The sequence below is a fragment of the Cervus elaphus genome, chromosome X (assembly GCF_910594005.1).
Source record: "Cervus elaphus chromosome X, mCerEla1.1, whole genome shotgun sequence".
In the NCBI taxonomy this organism is placed as follows: domain Eukaryota; kingdom Metazoa; phylum Chordata; class Mammalia; order Artiodactyla; family Cervidae; genus Cervus; species Cervus elaphus.
The window spans coordinates 104,259,635-104,268,410 of record NC_057848.1 but is presented as its reverse complement, the minus strand read 5'-3'; positions in this window follow the sequence as shown (position 1 = coordinate 104,268,410).

The following is an 8,776-nucleotide window of genomic DNA, read 5'->3' as shown; positions in this document are numbered from 1 at the left end:
CACACAAAACTCAGTAGGATGAAGGAACTAAGGGGGAAAACAGAAATGTTAGTAGGACTGGACCTGCCTTTGGTGGGTGACAGAACTAAAGCAGGGCTCTGATCCTCACATGGGGCAATTGTCTGAGTTAGAGGAGAAACATTTAAGGCTGAGAGTGAAACCGCTGGTTGGTGGAAGCCTAAATGGGATGAGAATCAGACAGACTCTGCAGCAGACAGGGACGCAGGTCCCCTAGAAGGCTCAGAGGCTGGAAGATGGAGTTTAGGGATTGTGGAGAAATCCCAGGGCAATGGCTGCTGCTGATGTTGAAGAAACGGATTGAGGGGATGTGAAAGAAGAGATACCACAGTCACCCTAACACCAAAAACAAAGATGCCTAAAATCAGAACACTACAGAATAGGCAGAGCTATGGAGAAAGACTGGCCAAAGAGGCCTTCTGATCGCCAGTGACAAGAAGTTCGAAAAAAGATTCTGATAAGGCCATAACTCCTGCAGAGGAGGCAGTCCATGTCCCTGCACACTTGGTGCAGCCAGGGTCCCTGTAAGCCAAGCAAATGCATCACCTTCATGCTCAACTCTCACTGGGGCAGAGCTGCCATAGGCAAAAAAAAAAAAAAGTCTTGTGTCTATGTGCACAGGGTTGCTTCAGTCATGTCCAACTCTTTGTGACCCTGTAGACTGGCCTTCCAGGCTTCTCTGTCAGGGAGGAGGGTTCTCCAGGCAAGAATGCTGGGGCATATTGGCCAATAATGGTTGCCATATCCTTCTAGAGCACTATATTTCTTGCTGCCATAGCCACCAACTCCCCTGAGTACCTGGTGCTGTCAGAACCCCTGTGACCCAAGTAGCTGCACCACCTCCACACCTGACCCTCACAGGGGCAGACCTAAATCCTCCAGGGCAGCCTTAGGAGCAAACCACAGTGGATGATCCACATGCATAGGAGTAAATAAAACCACGACTGCAATCCAGGGGCAGTGTGGCTAAGGAAGACGACCCAAAACCCTCCCACCAGCTGTACAAGCTGCAGATTAAATCCAAACAATCAACTAGGTGGACTCTGTGTCTATGGAATATATAAAAGATCACTGAGAGCTCCCACAGAAGTAAACACACTAGTTCTGATAGCTGTGGACATTGAAAACAAGAATACACAGGAGTGGACCAGATTAGAATCTGAGCTACCCCCAGAGCAGGTCCAGAGATCAGCAAAATGTTGGGCATCCTAGGGAGGTGAGGTGGATTGTGACTCCCAGTGAGGGAAAGGACTCTGACAGCAGTGACTCAAGAAAAACATTTATTATTCTTATGTTTTGACTTGTTCTGTAGATTCTTTTGGATTTTTTTTTTCTTTTTTGCCCTTTTTTCCTCCCCTCTGTCGTAGTTATTGATTTTATTGGCACAATGAAATCTAATTAAGTTTTTGAGCTTTTTTTTCCGTCAGTCACATTTTTTGTTATTAATTTATTTATTTTCATTTATTTATGTTTTCCCAATTATTTTTATTAGTTGGAGGCTGATTACTTTACAATATTGTAGTGGGTTTTGTCATACATTGACATGAATCAGCCATGGATTTACATGTGTTCCCCATCCTGAACCCCCCTCCCACCTCCCTCCCCATCCAATCCCTCTGGGTCATCCCAGTGCACCAGACCAGCACACTTGTCTCATGCATCCAACCTGGACTGGTGATCTGTTTCACACTTGATAATATACATGTTTTGATGCTGTTCTCTCAGATCATCCCACCCTCGCCTTCTCCCATAGAGTCCAAAAGTGTTCTCTACATCCGTGTCTCTTTTTCTGTCTTGCATATAGGGTTAGTGTTACCATCTTTCTAAATTCCATATATATGCGTTAGTATACTGTATTGGTATTTTTCTTTCTGGCTTACTTCACTCTGTATAATGGGCTCCAGTTTCATCCATCTCCTTAGAACTTATTTAAATGAATTCTTTTTAATGGCTGATTAATATTCCATTGTGTATATGTACCACAGCTTTCTTATCCATTCGTCTGTTGATGGGCATCTAGGTTGCTTCCATGTCCTGGCTATTACAGACAGTGCTGCGATGAACATTGGAGTACACATATCTCAGTCACATTTTTTATTGTTGATATAAACCTCTGCCTCTATGTTGGGCTTTTGCAGTTCTGGGGAGGTTTCCTTTTTTATTTATTTTTCTTCTTTTTAATTTCAATTTTTATTTTTTTAAACCTGTTATTATTTTTTCTACATTTATTCCTTTGTTTGCTTTTCCTACTGTTCTTTTCCCCTTGCAGTTAATCTTAAATATATATAAATCTTCTACATATACCTCTATCTAACTTTTCATGCCTATTCTTTCTTTCTTTTCTATATTCTTTCCTCTCAACATAATTGTTAGTTTTGTATTCATTGCTTTACTCCCCACATGGCAACTTGCTTTAGTTTTGTTTTCCAGAGTGCACTTTATTAATATTGTTCTTAACTGGTAAATATAATTTTTATTTCCTTTGTTAGCTGGGTCAACCTATTGTACTTTACTTTTATTGGACAGTTTGATTTTGCTTATGTATGTGTATGTATATGTGTATATTCCATTACTTTAATTATTATTTGCCTGATTTTGTAATTGCTATTTGTCTGGAGTTCATCTTTGGGTTCTCGTTTTGGGATATTTGTTTTAATCTCACTTAATGTAATAACAAACCACTTGTGGAATCTTCATTCCTGACCAGAAGTCAAGCCCTGAGCCTTTGGAGTGGGAGCACTGACTCCAAGAACCTAGACTACCAGAGAATTAACCCTAGGGAGTATCGAATACTGAGAACTCACACAAAGGAAACCACTGGAATACAAGACCTGGCATCATCCCACCACCAGTAGCACCCTGAGCAGGACGCCTCATCTAAACAACAAACAAAACAAAAATACAAACCAAATCATCAACAGACATGATTACCACCTCACTCAACCTTGCTCATTAGAGGAGAAACAAACAAACAAAAACTCAGCACAAATCTCACCCTATAGGAAGCTTACTCAAACTACTGGACCAAACTTAGGAGTCTAGAAACCAAAAAGAAGAAAGAATTCAACCCTGAAGCCTGGGAAAAGGAGATTTCAAATACTATAAGTTAAAGAAAAATAATGAAAAGGCAAGGAAATACTGCACAAATGAAGGAGCAAACTAGAAACACAGAAGTCCAAATAAATGAAGAGGAAATAGGCAAACTACCTGAAAAAGTATTCAGAATAATGATAGTAAAGATGATCAAAAACCCTGAAAACAGAATGGGGAAAATGAAAGAATTAATTCACAAACAACTAGAAGAATTAAAGAATAAATATACAGAGACAAACAATACAATCACTGAAATTGTAATTAAAAATACTCTAGAAGGAATCAATAGCAGACTATCTGAAGCAGAAGAACGAATCAGTGACCTGGAAGATAAAATGGTGGAAATAACTTCTGAAGAGCAGAATAAAGCAAAAAGAATTAAAAGAACTGAGGATAGTCTCAGAGACCTCTGGGATAATATCAAACGTGCCAACATTCAAATTATAGGGGTCCCAGAAGAAAAAGAAAGGGTATGAGAAAAATTTTGAAGAGATTATAGTTGAACGTTTCCCCAACATGGAAAAGGAAATAGTCAATCAAGTCCAAGAGGCACAAAGAATCCCATACAGGATAAACCCAAGGAGAAACACGCCAAGACACATACTAATCAAACTAACAAAGACTAAACACAATGAAAGAATATTAAAAGCAGCAAGGGAAAAGCAGCAAGTAACATACAAAGGAAACCCCATATGCTTAACAGCTGATCTTTCAGCAGAAACTCTGCAGGCCAGAAGGAAATGGCAGCATACATTTAAAGTACTGAAAGGGGAAAACCTACAATCAAAATTAGTGTACCTGGAAAAGATCTCATTCAAAATGGACTGAGTAATCAAAAGCTTTTCAGACAAGCAAAAGTTAAGAGAATTCAGTACCACCAAACCAGCTTTACAACAAATGTTAAGGGGATATATATAGTCAAGAAATACAAGAGAAGAAAAAGATCTACAAAATCAAGCCCCAAACAATTAAGAAAATGACAATAGGAACATACATATCAATGATTACTTTAAATATAAACAGATTAAATGTCCAACCAAAAGACACAGACTGGCTGAGTGGAAAACAAGACCCATATATATGCTGTCTATAAGAAACCCACTTCAGACCTAAAGATACATATAGACTGAAAGTGAGAGGATGAAAAAATCTGTTCCATGCTAATGGGAAGAAAATGAAAGCTGGAGTAGCAATCCTCATATCAAACAAAACAGACCTTAAAATAAAGAAGATTACAAGAGATAAGGAAGAACACTACATAATGATCAAGGGACCAATCCAAGATGAAGACATAACAATTGTAAATATCTATGCACTCAACATAGGGGCACCTCAGTACATAAGACAAACACTAACAGACATAAAAGGAGAAATTGACAGTAACACAATAATAGTAGGAGACTTTAATTCCCCACTCACAGCAGTGGACAGATCATCAAAAGAGAAAATTAATAAGGAAACACAAGTCTTAAATGAAACATTCTATGAAATGAAATGGAAAGGGAAGAATAAAAAAACCTCAAAATTAGCAAAAGGAAACAAATCAACAAGATCTGACCAGAAATAAATGAAAAAGAAATGAAAGAAACAAAATAAAGATTAATAAAACTAAAAGCTGGTTCTTTGGGAAGATAAACAAAATTGACAACCCTTTAGCCAGATTCAACATGAAAAAAAGAGAGAAGAATCAAATCAGCAAAATTAGAAATGAAAAAAGAGAGGTTACAACAGACAGTGTGGAAATACAAAGGATTATAAAAGACTGTCATGAACAAATATACAGCAATAAAATGGATAACCTGGAAGAAATGGATAGATTCTTAGAAACCTTCAATCTTCCATGATTGAACCAGGAAGAAATAGAAATTATGAACAACCCAATTACAAGCACTGAAATTGAAGCTGTGATCAAAAATCTCCCAAAAAAGAAAAGCCCAGGACCAGATGACTTCACAGAATTCTATCAAACATTTAGAGAAGAGCTATTACCTATCCTTCTAAACCTCTTTCAAAAAATTGCAGAGGAAGGAAAACTTCCAAACTCATTCTACAAGGCCACCATCACCCTGATACCAAAACCAGACAAAGACAACACAGAAAAAGAAAACTATAGGCTAATATCACTGATGAAGATAGATGCAAAAAATCCTCAACACAATTTTAGCAATCATAATTCAGCAGCACATCAAAAAGCTCATACACCATGATCAAGTTGGGTTTATTCCAGGGATGCAAGGATTCTTTATTATATGCAAATCAATCAACGTGATACGCCATATTAACAAACTGAAAGATAAAAACTATATGATAATCTCAATAGATGAAGAAAAAGCCTTTGACAAAATTCAGTACCCATTTATGATAAAAAGTCTTCAAAAAGTGAACGTAGAAGGAACCTACCTCAACATAGTAGGGGCCATAAATGATAAGCCTACAGCAAACATTATTCTCAATGGTGAAAAACTGAAAGCATTCCCCCTAAGATCAGAAACAAGATGAGTGTGTCCACATTTATTCAACAAAGTTCTGGAAGTCCTAGCTATAGCAATCAGAGAAGAAAAAGAAATAAAAGGAATCCAGATTAGAAATGAAGTAAAGCTGCCACTGTTTTGCAGATGACATGATATTGCACATAGAAAACCCTAAAGATAGTATCAGAAAATTACTAGAGCTAATCAGTGAATTTAGCAAAGTTTCAGAATACAAAATGAATACACAGGAATCACATTTCTATATACTAACAATGAAAAATCAGAAAGAGAAATTAAGCAATCAATCCCATTCTCCATTGCAACAAAAAGAATTAAGTATCTAGGAAAATACTTACCTAAGGGGACAAAAGGACTGTATACAGAAAATTATAAGACACTAATGAAAGAAATCAAAGACAATCTAAACAGATGGAGAGATATTCCATGTTCCTTGGTAGGAAAAAGCAATATTGTGAAAATGATGATACTACCAAACACAATCTACAGATTCAATGTGATCCCTATCAAATTGCCAATGGCATTTTTCACAGAACTAAAACAAAACTTTCAGAATTCATATGGAAACACAAAAGACCCCGAATAGCCAAAGCAGTCTTGAGAAAGAAGAATGGATCTGGAGGAATCAACCTTCCTGACTTCAGATTATACTACAAAGCTACAGTCATCAAGACAGTATGGTACTGGCACAAAAACAGAAATATAGGCCAAATAGATAGAAAGCGCAGAAATAACCCATGCACCTATGGGTACCTTAGTTTTGAAGCAAAAATATACAATGGGACAAAGACAGCCTTTTCAATAAATGGTGCTGGGAAAACTGGACAGCTATATCTAAAAGAACAAAATTAGAACACTTCCTAACACCATACACAGAGATCAAATCTAAATGGAATAAAGACCTAAATTTAAGACCAGAAACTATAAAACTCTTAGAGGAAAACATAGAACACTCTCTGACATAAATCAAAGAAAGAACCTCTGTGATCCACCTCCTAGTGTAATGGAAATAAAAATAAACAAGTGGGACCTGATTAAACTTAAAAAGTTTTGCACAGCAAAGGAAACTATAAGCAAGGTGAAAAGAAAGCCCTCAGAAAGGGAGAAAATAACAGCAACTGAAACAACTGATGAAGGATTAATTTCCAAAATATACAAGCAACTCATGCAATTCAAAACCAGAAAAATAAACAACCCAATCAAAAAGTGGGTAAAAGACCTAAACAAACATTTCTCTAAAGGAGACATAAAGATGGCTAACAAACACGTCAAAAGATGCTCAACATTGCTCATTATTAGAGAAATGTAAATTAAAATTATAATGAGATATCACCTCACATTGGTCAGAATAGCCATCCTCAAAAAGTGTACAAACAATAAATGCTGGAAAGGTTGTGGGGAAAATGGAATGCTCTTGCCTGGTTTGTTGGAATGTAAATTAATACAACCACTATGGAAGATGGTATGGAGATTTCTTAAAAAAAAAAAATGATTAAAGCCACTATATGACCCAGCAGTCCCACTCCTAGTCATATACCCTGAGGAAACCAAAACTGAAGAAGACACATGCATCCCATTGTTCACTGCAGCACTATTTACAATAACTAGAACATGGAAGCAACCTAGATGTCCATCGATAGATGAATGGATAAAGAAGTAGTGGTACATATACACAATGGACTATTACTCAGCCATAAAAAGGAACACATTTGAGTCAGTTCTAATGAGGTGGATGAACCCAGAGCCTACTATACAGAGTGAAATAAGTCAGAAAGAGAAAGATAAATATTGTATACTAATGCACATTACAGAATCTAGAAAAATGGTACTGCAGAACTTATTTCCAGGGCAACAATGGAGAAATAGACATTGAGAATAGACTTATGGACACAGGAAGAGAGGAGAAGAGGGTGTTTTGTATGTTGAGAGTAACATGGAAACTTACATTACCATATGTAAAATAGATAGCCAATGTGAATTTGCTGTATGTCTCAAAAAACTCAAACAGGGGCTCTTTATCAACCTAGAGAGGTGGGATGTGGAGGGAAATGGGAGGGAGGTTCAAAAGGGCGGGGCCATATATACACCTATGGCTGACTCATGTTGAGATTTGACAGTAAAGGCAAGATTCTGTAAAGCAATTATCCTTCAATTAAAAAATAAATAAATTTCAAAAAAGAGGAAGGTTTGATATAGCTTCATATCTCCATACATTCTAGATTAAAGTCAAGGCGAAATATCTTGAGATTGCCACAAAAGCACTGAAAAGCCTGCTTCCATTTCCAACATCTTATCTTTGAGAAGCAGGGTTTTCTGCAGTAACAGCAACTGAAACAAGATTACAGAGTAGACCGGACATAAGCAACTCACTTCCTGAGCGTCACTGTCTTCCATCACCCACAGCTGGTTTCAGGAAAACGAGCTCAGGGCTCCAGCTGATTCTGCATTATGGTGAGTAATGAAATGATGTATAATTATTTCATTATACATCACAATGTAATAACAATAGAAACAAAGTGCACAATAAATGTAATGCACTTCAGTCATCCCAAAATCACCACCTCTCCACCACCAATTCATGGAAAAATTGTATCCTGCAAAACCAGTCTCTGGTGCCAAAAAGACTGGGGACTGCTGATCTAAAGTAATAGCCCCCTTTGCACGGAGTTTATACTCTTAGAGATCACAACATGTGAAGTTGTTAAAAGTCATCAACATCTTAACCATGGTGAGTTCTTATTGACCTATTGTAGTTGTATATGATTGCTTATATTTTTATTAAAAAAGAAATACATTAAAGGTCAGAAATTGCTATAGACTTGAAGGCTCTTAACAAATAGTTGAATTTACAAGTAGGCCAATTATGGGGCCTTTATACATGAGTAATTGATATAATATCAAAAGGAGGTTAAACTATGAAATTATAAAATATAAATGTGTAAAGTGGCACTAGTGGTAAAGAATCTGCCTGTCAATGCAGGAGACGTAAGAGATGCAGGTTCAATCTTTGGGTCAGGAAGATCCCCTGGAGGAGAGCATGGCAACCCATTCCAGTATTCTTGCCTGGGAAAATCCCATGGACAGAGAAGCCTGGCGGGCAATGGTCCATAAGGTTGCAAAGAGTCGGACATGACTGAATCGACTTAGCATATACGGTTCATAATCTTAGATTTATT